The following is a 12,191-nucleotide window of genomic DNA, read 5'->3' as shown; positions in this document are numbered from 1 at the left end:
TTAGTAAGAGTGTTTTCACTTTTGGGTTTGCTAGTATGTGTAAATCATGCCTAGCTAACATCTAATAAATGTTTTGTATATATATGTTATGATCCATATATGCTAACACAATTGTTAACTAATGAATGAAAAATCATGTTCTATTATATGGGAAAAATAGACAAATTAAAAATGTAGTAATTTTTCGAAATCATTTTCAGTAATGATAACAAAAAAAAAAAATTGCGATCATTATGTTGTGAAAATTAGCAAATAACATAAAATATATGGAAAAATAGTATAAATACACTAATCCTATCTCACTTAAATATATTAAAATGTCGTTAAACGACATAAAAATAGTATAGCTAAGATGGTAAGTTTTCTACTATATTTCTTGTTGGTTCCATGTTCAAACCGTAACAAAAACATTTAATTTGTTTATCAAGATGAAAGCCTTGGAGATTTAATAATAGCATAGGTTGATTTTACCTTAAAAAAAAGTACGACATCGGTGCCTTAGTAAAATAAATCAATTTGGCGTAAGCTTCCAATTGAGCACCAAATCACTCATCGTCATCTAGCACCAACCATGGCTAAGAAGGTCACATCCAACGTCTCAACACCAAATTTCATGTTGGCACTTCATTTTGTTTCTTTACGGGACAAACGGGCAAACGAAAAATTGTGCCTCATCTCAAGGACTGTGATGTAAAGCAAGAAGGACAATTTATCTTCTTTAGGAGCGTATAATACTTGAAATAAACCATAGGGATATTGACCCTATCAAAATAAAGGGAAAATTTCCATGTTAGTGCATACTGCAAAAGAACAATCCGTGGACTATGGACCGTGGTGTACATAGAGCATGGTGCACCAAAAGAACATATGTGCATAAGCAAGGGAACATGACACTACGGCAAAAGAACATGCGATATAATATTTCACTTTTTTGTTATAAAAATAATATATTATTTACTATTTATTAAAAACCTAAATAAAAAAAATACTCATGTTCTTTTCTCGTAACCAGATGTTCTTTCAATTATATACTAGTTGTTTGGGCTCCCAATTGAATATCAATTGGGCCATTAAGTCCAAAGCCCAAGGGCTCACAGCAACAACATCAAACCCACTACAGTCCAAGAGGCTATTCAGCCGCCAATCAAGGCCCAAGGCCCACTTGCAATAAATGACCTAAGGGAAATCATTACACAAACACTATAAATAAGCCGTCATGGCTCACTTACCAAGGTACGTCCATTTCACGCCTTAAGACCACTCTTCTAGAGAACTTCTCTCTCTAGAATCCGAGCATCGTTCTTACTTAGGCATCGGAGGGGCTTTCCTCGGAAACACCCCCGAGGCTAGTACCTTGTTTATTGTGCATATTGATTTGGACACAACATATTCAAGCTAGCAAGATCTTCAACACATACAAAAAGGGCCTTCATTCGAAGCCCATTGTTTCATCCACTTCAACACCGGAACAATTTGGCGCCGTCTGTGGGGAAGAACACTTGAAAGCTCCGAAAAAACACTTCACTTTCCACGTAAAAAATGAAAATGCCCAACAATAACAACCAGGTGGGAGATTTCCTAGTCCAAACGGATTCGGAATCCGATGGAGGCGAACAGCTGCACTCAGTGGCGAGGTCGCAGCCAACAAGGGCCACCGCCACGACTAGCAGACCACTCCCCTCTCGAAAAGAGCTCGCCGCGGCCATGACCATCATGCAGAACTTCCTCTTCAACGAGAAAGAAAAAGCCTAAGCAGCAGCACGGCGAGAGGCGAGGAGAGCCAGGTATTGCTGAACATGCCCTCGACTGACGAGGACAATGTGAGACCCGAGCAAGATCTCTCCACAATGTCAGGGACACACCTAATGACAATGTGGAGAGAGAGCACGTGGGATACGTAGCAGAGAGCTGCACAGCAGCCAGAGTGGTTCGCAACACCGTCTCCAACACTGCAAGCTCTCCAAAGTGGAGCAAGTGATCGCACTCGGATCCGAAGCTCGGTCCATAGCAGACTGCGACCTTCGGTTCATGACAGGCTGGGTAGCCCCTGTGGATCCAGTAGACAACCCGAGGGAAGTGGCCAGTCGAGAAGGAGAAGGAGAAGTGACCGAACTCCTAGCCCCCTACACGCCCCCGAGCAGTCCCTTAGAGGAAACTCGAGAAGCGAAGGTATCAGGGCGAGGCTAGGAAAGAGAATCATGACTCCAGCATCTTCCCCATTCTCAGATGATATTGTCATGGAGACGATTCCCAAAGTGAGACTACCAGCGCACCTGACATACAGCGGAGTCACGGATCCGAGGGATCATGTCATCTCTTACGAACATCAGATGTTTCTGAGCCCCTACTCCGAAGCCTGCTGGTGCAAATACTTCCCAACCACGCTAACAGGAGTTGCTGGGGAATGGTTCAGATCGCTGCCGAACACTAGAGGAAAAAACATCATAAGTTGCCCTTAAAATAGGCTTATAAGTTGCCAATTGTAAGGGCAACATATAGGGGGGTCACTTTTGTGAAATTATCAAAAGTTGCCCTTAACAAGGGCAACATATAATCTTATAAGTTGCCCTTAACAAGGGCAACATATAATCTTATAAGTTGCCCTTGTTTGCAACAAGAGCAACTTATGTGAAACTTATAAGTTGCCCTTGTTGCATACAAGGGCAACTTATGGGCAACTTATAAGCTTCGCATAAGTTGCTCTTGTTTGAAACAAGGGCAACTTATAAGATTCAAATAAGTTGCTCTTGTTGCAAACAAGGGCAACTTTTGAGTTTTTTTTTTAAAAATAAAAAAATCTGCAATATAATTCCTGATATTTTGCAATATGAAATTCTGCATTATAATTTATAAAATACTGTTTCACCAAACATCATCTTGACATTCCTCAAAAATGATATAAATTTCAAATTTCCAATAATATTACCAAATTAATTCAAATGTAATTAATTAAATCGATAAATAACAAAATAATGCAAGAGTTACGGATAACTACAAGCCTGCTCTATTTATTACATTGAGGGTAGTTCACAATCGTTAAAGTAAGTAGCCCACTTATCTCGAACTTCATCCAACTCCTCTTTGGTAAAGGGCCCCTCCCTTGGAGTTGTGAAAACCTTTAAAAGAACAACGTACATGCAAACCAATAAATTAAATTAAGTTTCATATGCGAAAACAGAAATTATATTGGTCGCGAAAACAACTTTCTGAGTGTACTCAGATTCATTTCAAGTTCTTTATGCACATCTAAGGCTCACTTAGCTCGATATAGATCATAGTTGGCCAAAAATGGCATTTTCGATCTCAACTACCAACAAACGAACCTAATTCCATATTCTAAACGTTTTTTATGATTCATATGATTAGTTATATGTTTATAAGACTCATTTCAAATTCGTTATGCACGCTTATGGGTCATTTGGGTCGATATAGGTCATTTATGGCCAAAAATGGCATTTTCGATCCCAACTACCAACAAACGAACCTATTTCCACATTCTAACCCTTTTTCATGATTCATATGATTAGTAATATGTTTATGAAACTCATTTCAAATTCGTTATGCAAGCCTAAGGGTCATTTGGGTCGATAAAGGCCATTTATGGCCAAAAATGTCATTTTCGATACCAACTACCAACAAACAAACCTATTTCCACATTCTAACCCTTTTTCATGATTCATATGATTAGCTATATGTTTATGAAAGTCATTTCAAGTTCGTTATGCAAGCCTAAGGGTCATTTGGGTCGATATAGGTCATATATGGCCAAAAATGGCATTTTCGATCCCAACTACTAACAAACGAACCTATATCCACATTCTAAACCTTTTTCATGATTCAAATGATTAGTTATATGTTTATAAGACTCATTTTAAGTTCGTTATGCACGCCTATGGGTCATTTGGGTCGTTATAGGTCATTTATGGTCAAAAATGAAATTTACGATCCCAACTACCAACAAACGAACCTCTTTCCACATTCTAACCATTTTTCATGATTCATATGATTAGTCATATGTTTATAAGACTCATTTCAAGTTCGTTATGCACGCCTAAGGGTTAGTTGGGTCGATATAGGTCATTTATGGCCAAAAGTGGCATTTTCGATCCCAACTACCAACAAACGAACTTATATCCACATTCTAAACCTTTTTCATGATTTATATGATTAGTTATATGATTATAAGACTCATTTCAAGTTCGTTATGCACGCCAAAGGGTCATTTGGGTCGATATAGGTCATTTGGCCAAAAATGGCATTTTCGATCCCAATTACCAACAAACGAACCTGTTTCCATATTCTAAACGTTTTCATGATTCATATGATTAGTTATATGATTATATGACTCATTTCAAGTTCGTTATGCACGCCTATTGGTCATTTGGGTCGATATAGGTCATTTATGGCCAAAAATGGCATTTTCCATCCCAACTACCAACAAATAAACCTAAGGACACTTTCTAAATCTTTTTCATGATTCATATGATTAGTTATATGTTTATGAAACTCATTTCAAGTTCGTTATACACGCCTGTGGGTCATTTGGGTCGATATAGGTCATTTTTGGCAAAAAATGGCATTTTCGATCCCAACTACCAACAAACGAACCTATTTCCACATTCTAAACCTTTTTAGTGATTCATATGATTATTTATATGATTAGGAAACTTATTTCAAGTTCGTTATGCACGCCTATGGTTCATTTGGGTCGATATGGGCCATTTATGGCCAAAAATGGCATTTTCGATCCCAACTACCAACAAACGAACCTATTTCCATATTCCTAACGTTTTTCATGATTCATGTGATTAGTTATATGATTATAAGACTCATTTCAAGTTCGTTATGCACGCCTATGGGTCATTTGGGTCGATATAGGTCATTTATGGCTAAAAATGACATTTTCGATCCCAACTACCAACAAACGAACCTATTTCCACATTCTAAACTTTTTTTATGATTCATATGATTAATTATATTATTATGAAACTCATTTCAAGTTCTTTATGCACTCCTATGGTTCATTTGGGTCGATATAGGTCATTTATGGCTAAAAATGGCATTTTCGATCCCAAATGTCAACAAATGAACCTAAGGACACTTTCTAAATCTTTTTTATGTTTCATATGCTTAGTTAGAGGTTACTAAGATTCATTTCAAGTTCATTATGCACATTTAAGGCTCATTTGGCTCGATATAGGTCATATTTGGCCAAAAATAGCATTTTCGATACCAAATATCAACAAATGAACCTAAGGACACTTTCTAAATAGTTTTTATGTTTCATATGCTTGGTAAAAAGGGTTAAGAATTCCTATTTTGGTTCATTGGTTGATATTTGGGAGCGAAAACGGCTATTTTAGTCAAAATATGACATGTAAGGATCGGACGAGCCTTAAATGTGCGTAAATTGACCTAAGTAGATGAGAATGAAGAGTGGCAACATAATAATAAGTATTTTAAACAATTAAAGGGTTAATAATTCCTATTTTGGTTCATTAGTTGAGAGTTGGGAGCGAAAACAACTATTTTAGTCAAACTATGACACATAACGATCCAACGAGCCTCAAATGTGCATACATTGACCAAAATAGATGAGAATGAGGATTGAAACCTAATACTAAGTGTATTAAACATTCAAAAGGTTTAGTATTCCTATTTGGTTCATTATTTGAGAGTTGGGAGCGAAAACGGCTAATTTAGTCAAAATATGACATATAACGATCAAACGAGCCTTAAATGTGCATAAATTGACCAAAGTAGATGAGAATGATGATTGGAAACCTAATACTAAGTATTTTAAACACTATCTACACAATTCACAACAATAATGAGTTTCTTTTTAATGATTTAGGATTAGTTTAGGTGTTCTTACATCATGATTTAGTGCTGGTTGTATTATATGAGACCTTAAGCTATACTTTTATCATGTTATGGCTGATGACTGCTCTACTGATCTACTGATCTTCTGTGCAGCAGCAATAACAGTAGCAGTATACAGCCCACTGCTGCAGCTACAACAGCAGAAGTATAGAGCCAACTGCAGCAGCAACTACAGCAACAGTAAAGAGCAGTGTAGAAGCATTAGCAGAGTAGTACAAAGCCGGGAAAAGCAGAACAGAAGAGAAGAAAAGAGCAATACAGAGAAGAGCAGACCCACAACAACAACAGTATAGCAGAAGCAGTACAGAAGCAGTAGCAGAGCAATACCAGCAGCAGTATATCAGCAGTACCTGATAAATGGTCTTGCGGGTTACCGTTAGGCATGTATTCGTAGATAAGTGCAGTGCTCTCTCCTTCATCGCAATATCCAATAAGAGAAACCAAATTCTTTTGGTGAACTCTCATTAACAGTTCTTCCTGTCAGACATTTAATAAGAGGAAAAATCAGAATCACATATGTTGCAAGGGCATTAACAGTTCTCTAAAGGGTGTTGTTATGTCTGCAGAATAACTCTTGACTTTCTCTGTCTCGTCCTCTATCAATCTCCGATTAAGAAAGCGAATCATACATTTTAAATATGAATAAACTTTCAGGTCTTAGATATTATTATATGAAATCTTTCAGTTGAAACTACTTGAACTTTTGCCACATATCTGGGCTATTGAACTACAAAGTAGAAAACTTAAAGTAAAACAACATATAATAAAGTTAATAGTGGATGCTTCTTACCCAGACATTTTCTTGAACATTACGAGGTAAATCCTTCGAAAAGCTTTCCAAGAGCCTAAAATGGAGAACAATGTTCACTCATTCTCCATCATGTTCTCGGTTGAAAACTGAGGCGAGATATAGTGGCATCTGGACAGAAAGAACGAAGAAAAAGCTAAGCAACTTTCCCATGAAAACTAGTTAATGTCAGACTTAGCTCTTAGGTGAGATATTATCTAATGGTAGGGGCACCGGTATATTAACAACAAGGATATGAGGATATTTTTCCAGAAGAAAGTGCAGGTGGAAGCTCCAAAAAACGAGCAATGTGATTAATTTTCGGATGAGATCGAAATACATCAACACCAAAAGGATAAAATTCCATGGTTTGGAGCTAAATCATTCCTTTTATCCCTCCCACAAGAGAATTATGGAAATTAAGACATATCAGACTAGTAATGATAACACATATACATGACTGCGTTGCATGTCAAATTACTTGTCAGTTATGGGCTCTTTCTGTTACATGAGAAAATTAAAAGCACCAAGACGTTGGCAATCTTTTTGTGGCGCCATAACTTCTCACCGAGTAAAGAATTTTATAAGAGGAACCGAAAATCTTTCCCGTTATTTTGATTGAGGAGTAAGGCAGGGTTTGATAACTTGGTATACTTGCAGTCTGGAAGCCTGGGACCCTTGTTTTATAAAATTGGATGCATTTTTTAACAGAAATGAACCGAACTGGTTTTATATATCATGTTTATTTGGATAACATAATGCAAGCGAAGCTGGGGCTCAGACCGATTTATATTCTTTAATGATATATATAATACTAGAAGCATATATACTACTAAGCAACCCAAAGGCTTGTGATTTTTTTAGCAGACTAATCATCTGTGCCTCTCCTCTTACTCCCTCCCTGTAAAAACAAGCCTGATGGAATCATAATATGTTTGGCTCTACCTGCTTACACTTAATCTAGTTTGGTCTTGGGAAATGGGCAAGAATTTTACAGAATTAAGAGTTGTATTAAGTTCTGACTGTTAAATTTCACCCTCAACATTAGGCAGATAACAATTTCAGTACCATCTCCTGCCTTGTCAATCAGTTATATCAGCTGGCAATAAATTTGATAGGTAATGGTATAAGTGCAAAACTCACCACCTAGTACTTCTACACAGAATTACAGAAACAGTAGTAAATGTGGTGTAAAGACAGAACAAATATAACTATTATCAGTCTATCATCCATCATGCCTAAGATAAAAGGCCACACTAAGAGGTTAGACTTAAGTTTCTCGGTAAGGTATATAGAACTATGATCTAATATGAGACCAATGCTACTTTTTTCTTATAGTAATTGCATTGTACGCTATTATATACCAAAATACAGAAGATGTGCTATATTTTACAATCTCATCGTATATTTTACAATCTATTTACTCTCGCTCCTGGTTAGCAAGAAAAACACTCCAATGGCTATTCTTTCGTACACATATGAAGGAAAAAGACGGAGTTCAAGTTCAAACATAACTAATCCTCATTGCAGCAACCAAATTCAACCTCCTAAAACAAACAAATTCGAGCAATATAACAGCCAACTCCCCTTCATTATAGCTACCATAGGTCAATATTCGACTCTAAAATGCCTCACAAAGATCTTGAACTACTGCACACCATAAACCAATTAAAAAAGAATACCGAAAACCCTGAGACTGCAACACAAAATCAGCAAAAATCCCACCCCATGTAGTTTTAGAAACCCTACTTGTCCACTTCCCTAAACACAATTCACAGAACAAGAAAACAAACCAACACAAACATTTAACCAATCCCAGCATGATTAACAACAACAATGAACAAATTGATTAATATACCTTCAAACAACAAAGGAAGATGGAGAAGAATCTCCAACAGCTCAGTATCAACAGCCTTTTCTACAAACTTAGCAATACAACTATTCAAAGTTTCCGTTGCAGCAATTCCGAATAACACCTATTAAAATTCAACAAAATCGGAAAATTTCACCAAGATTAACCCCTAAATTATCCATTTAATTCAAAACCCACAAAAAACCTATTAATTGAAGATTAAGAACAAATTCGAACCTTTAGTACCACCCTTCTAATTGGCGTCTAATTGAACAAGAAATTAAGCAACCCAATTTTCAAGTAATTCATATCAATTAAAAACAATCCAATTTTCAGGTGGTTGAATTAAACAAGAATTTAAGCAAAGAAGCATGTAGAAATTATGTAATTGGCCGTAATGATAAAAATCAAACCTAAGAGCGTTAATCACAAAATTAACAAAATTGGTGATAATTAAAAAAATTCAGAAATAACCTAGCGTTGTCCAACGGTAGGCGAGCCGGCGAAAGTGGTGGTGCGCGCGAGTCTTTTCCTAGGAGAGGAGAGGCGGCGGTTGTGTGGTGGCGGCTTACGGAAGTAGGCGAGTTGACAGTGAGAAGCAGGGGGAGAAACGCGCAGGAGAGGCGGGGTGCTTGGAATGGCATCCACAATATGGGGTGCTTTGGGGTGGATGGTGGTGGGGAAGAAGCAGTGAGAAGCAGAAGATCGAGTGATGTGAGGGAGACAAGAGGGAGCAGCTGGGAGGAGGGGTGAATTTTTTTTTAGGATGCGCTTTTCCAAAATGAAGGGAAGAGGTTTTTTTTTTTTTTTTTTTTTTTTTAACCATCAAAAGTTGCACTTGTAATATAAGGGCAACCTTTGATGAGCCACCTATAAGGATTTTTCCTCTAGTGGAAGGGATCGATCAAAAGTTGGAAGAAGCTGAAGAAGAGGTTTTGTGTACAGTTCGTGAGCAACAATCGCCCAGAACGAACCACTGCCGAGCTAACCTCTATACAGCAAGAAAGAGACGAGAGCCTGCGAGACTTCATGGCCAGATTCATGAAGGAATCCACCAACATTTCGAACCTGCAGCCAGACGTAGCAATCTTCGCCTTGAAGCACGCGCTACGGGAGGGGAAATTCCGAGACAAACTGACAATGAAAAACCCCTCCAAAATAGCGGACGTGCTCCAGATGGCAGATGCGTTCATCAGAACCGAAGAGTTCAACAAGGCGGCAGCGAGGCTAAGAGGTTCCTCGGATCCGAAAGATAACAGAACAAATCAGAGTAAGCCCGAGGGCAACTCAAGAAAGGGGAAAGAGAAGGTGGGTGCGAGAGAAGAGAGCCCCAAGAGAGATGGGAAGAAGGGTGAATTCCAACCCAAGTACACCAACTGCACCCCACTCACCATACCCCGAAGAGAAGTCTTCAACCTCCACAAGGACGATGAAAAGTGGAAGCTTCCAGACAAACTCAGGTCAAACCCCCGCCACCGCAACAAGAACAAGTGGTGTGAATTCCACGATGACTTCGGCCATACCACTGAGGAGTGTAACTCGTTGAAGGATAATATCGAAGACCTCATCCGACGAGGCTACCTCAAGGGTTACCTGCTTGACCATAGGGCGGAAAGGGAGGAAAAAGAAAAAGTAAAATCTGGAAAGCTGCAAGAGCAAGCCCAGAAAAGGGTCCATGAGATCGAAGGGCAAAAGAAAAAACCAATTCTAGTGGTGTTCGGAGGACAAAGGTCCGGCCACGCCATCAAGAAACATTTAAGAGCTCTCTCCCACCGAGTCAACTTCAGCAATGTTGGGGAGAATCAGCCTACCCCCCCGAACATGACATTCACTGCTGATGACTGCCTCGGGACCCAATACAAACATGACGACCCATTGGTCATCGAAATGGATCTCAACAACCACAATGTCCACATAGTACTAGTCGACGGAGGGAGCGCCGTCAATATCATCTTCAGGAACTGTTTTGAGCAGCTCATCCTCGAAGAGGGAGAGGAGTCATTGACCAAGGTCAGCTACCCATTGATCGGATTCAACGGATCCGCAGCTATTCCCCGAGGAAAAATCACCCTACCCGTCACAGTCGGTCAAGGCCTGGCAGCGAGAAACGTCCGAGAAGAATTCTTGGTGATGGACTGCGACTCAGTGTATAACGTCATCATGGGACGAACCATGATCCACAAAATACAAGCAGTCCCATCCACATACCATCAGATGATGATGTATGTCTCGGATGCTGGCTTCGCCGAGCGGATAAAGGGCGACCAAGAGGTGGCAAGGTCAACTTGTCACACGACCATCCGAAAGCCGAGGCTAGGAGATAGTCCCGAGGACGAAGATGAGAAGAGTTCTCCCCCAGGTGGAGAAAAGGATGCCAAACTGAGGAAAGCGGGGCCGAGCAACCTGGTAAAGGCCGCAGAAGTTGACGCTCGACCAGAAACCCTTTCCCCCGAATCAGACCAAGAGATGGAAGACATCTCCCTCGAAGATGACTCAGACAGGAACGTCCGAATAGGCAAAGGCCTAGGCTCAGGACTTCGAATCGAGCTGATTCAGTTGCTGAGAGATCACAAAGACATTTTCGCGTGGTCAGCAGCTGACATGCCAGGTTTAGATTCGAAAATAATCTGTCACAAGCTGGATGTCAGCACTGAAGCTCGACCAATCAAACAGAAAAAAAGAAACTACTCTTCGGAGAAGAACAAAGCTATCGCCGAAGAGGTGAAGAAATTGCAAGAGACATGCTTCATCGAGCCGTGCATGTACCCCAAATGGCTGGCCAATGTGGTCATGGTCAAAAAAGCGAATGGCTCATGGCGCATGTGTGTCGATTTCACAGATCTGAACCGAGCCTGCCCAAAAGATTGCTATCCCCTCCCGAGGATAGATCAGTTGGTAGACTCTACCAGTGGTCACGCATTGTTGAGCTTCATGGACGCCTTTTCAGGGTACCATCAAGTATTCATGCACCCCCACGATAGAGCGAAGACCGCCTTCATCACGAGCGCGGGAGTGTTCAACTACAGAATGATGCCCTTCGGATTGAAAAATGCCGCAGCCACCTACCAAAGACTAGTTGATCACGTCTTCGCCGATCAAAAGGGAAAGAACGTCGAAGTCTATGTGGACGATTCCATAGTAAAAAGCGTGAAGGAGGAGGATCACATCAAAGACCTGGCCGAAACTTTCGCCAACTTGAGGAAATACAACATGAAACTGAACCCGAAGAAGTGTGTCTTCGGGGTGAAGTCAGGGAAGTTCCTCGGATTCATGGTAAGCGAAAGGGGAATAGACGCGAACCCGGACAAGGTCCAGGCTGCGATAGATCTACCCGAACCGAAGACAAAAAGAGACGTGCAAAGGCTAACGGGCAGGTTGGCCGCACTGTCAAGATTCATATCGAAAGCTTCGGATAAAGGGGCACCCTTCTTCAAAGCTCTCAAACCCAAAACCCTCCCCGGAGGAGAAGCAGAACCCATCAAAAAGAAAGGCGTCCCGAGGAAAGTGGACCCCGAGCTGACATGGGAACAGGAGCAAAGAGATGCATTCCAGCAGCTCAGAACTCACCTAGCTCAACTGCCGACGCTAGCCAGGCCCAAAGAGGGGGAAGCTCTGTACTTATATGTCGTAGTCAGCCCCGGGACCGTAAGCGCAGTACTCCTCCGAGAG

The 12,191-nt window shown here is 40.2% G+C and overlaps 1 long non-coding RNA gene across 2 annotated transcripts; it reads right to left on the bottom strand.

The window, feature by feature from the left end:
• Positions 1–2,860: 2,860 nt before the first annotated feature.
• On the bottom strand, positions 2,861–9,308 carry LOC130463750 (uncharacterized). Of its 2 annotated transcripts, XR_008923884.1 has the most exons (5): positions 8,997–9,308; positions 8,529–8,646; positions 6,674–6,802; positions 6,234–6,360; positions 2,861–3,116 (listed from the first exon to the last, which is right to left on the bottom strand). It is a non-coding gene; the product is annotated as an uncharacterized lncRNA (long non-coding RNA). The 2 variants fall into 2 exon arrangements; XR_008923886.1 differs by lacking the exon at positions 8,529–8,646 and having other exon boundaries at positions 8,997–9,305.
• Positions 9,309–12,191: the final 2,883 nt, after the last annotated feature.

The sequence above is a fragment of the Spinacia oleracea genome, chromosome 6 (assembly GCF_020520425.1).
Source record: "Spinacia oleracea cultivar Varoflay chromosome 6, BTI_SOV_V1, whole genome shotgun sequence".
Lineage (NCBI taxonomy): Eukaryota > Viridiplantae > Streptophyta > Magnoliopsida > Caryophyllales > Amaranthaceae > Spinacia > Spinacia oleracea.
This window is presented reverse-complemented; position numbering and strand designations above follow the sequence as displayed.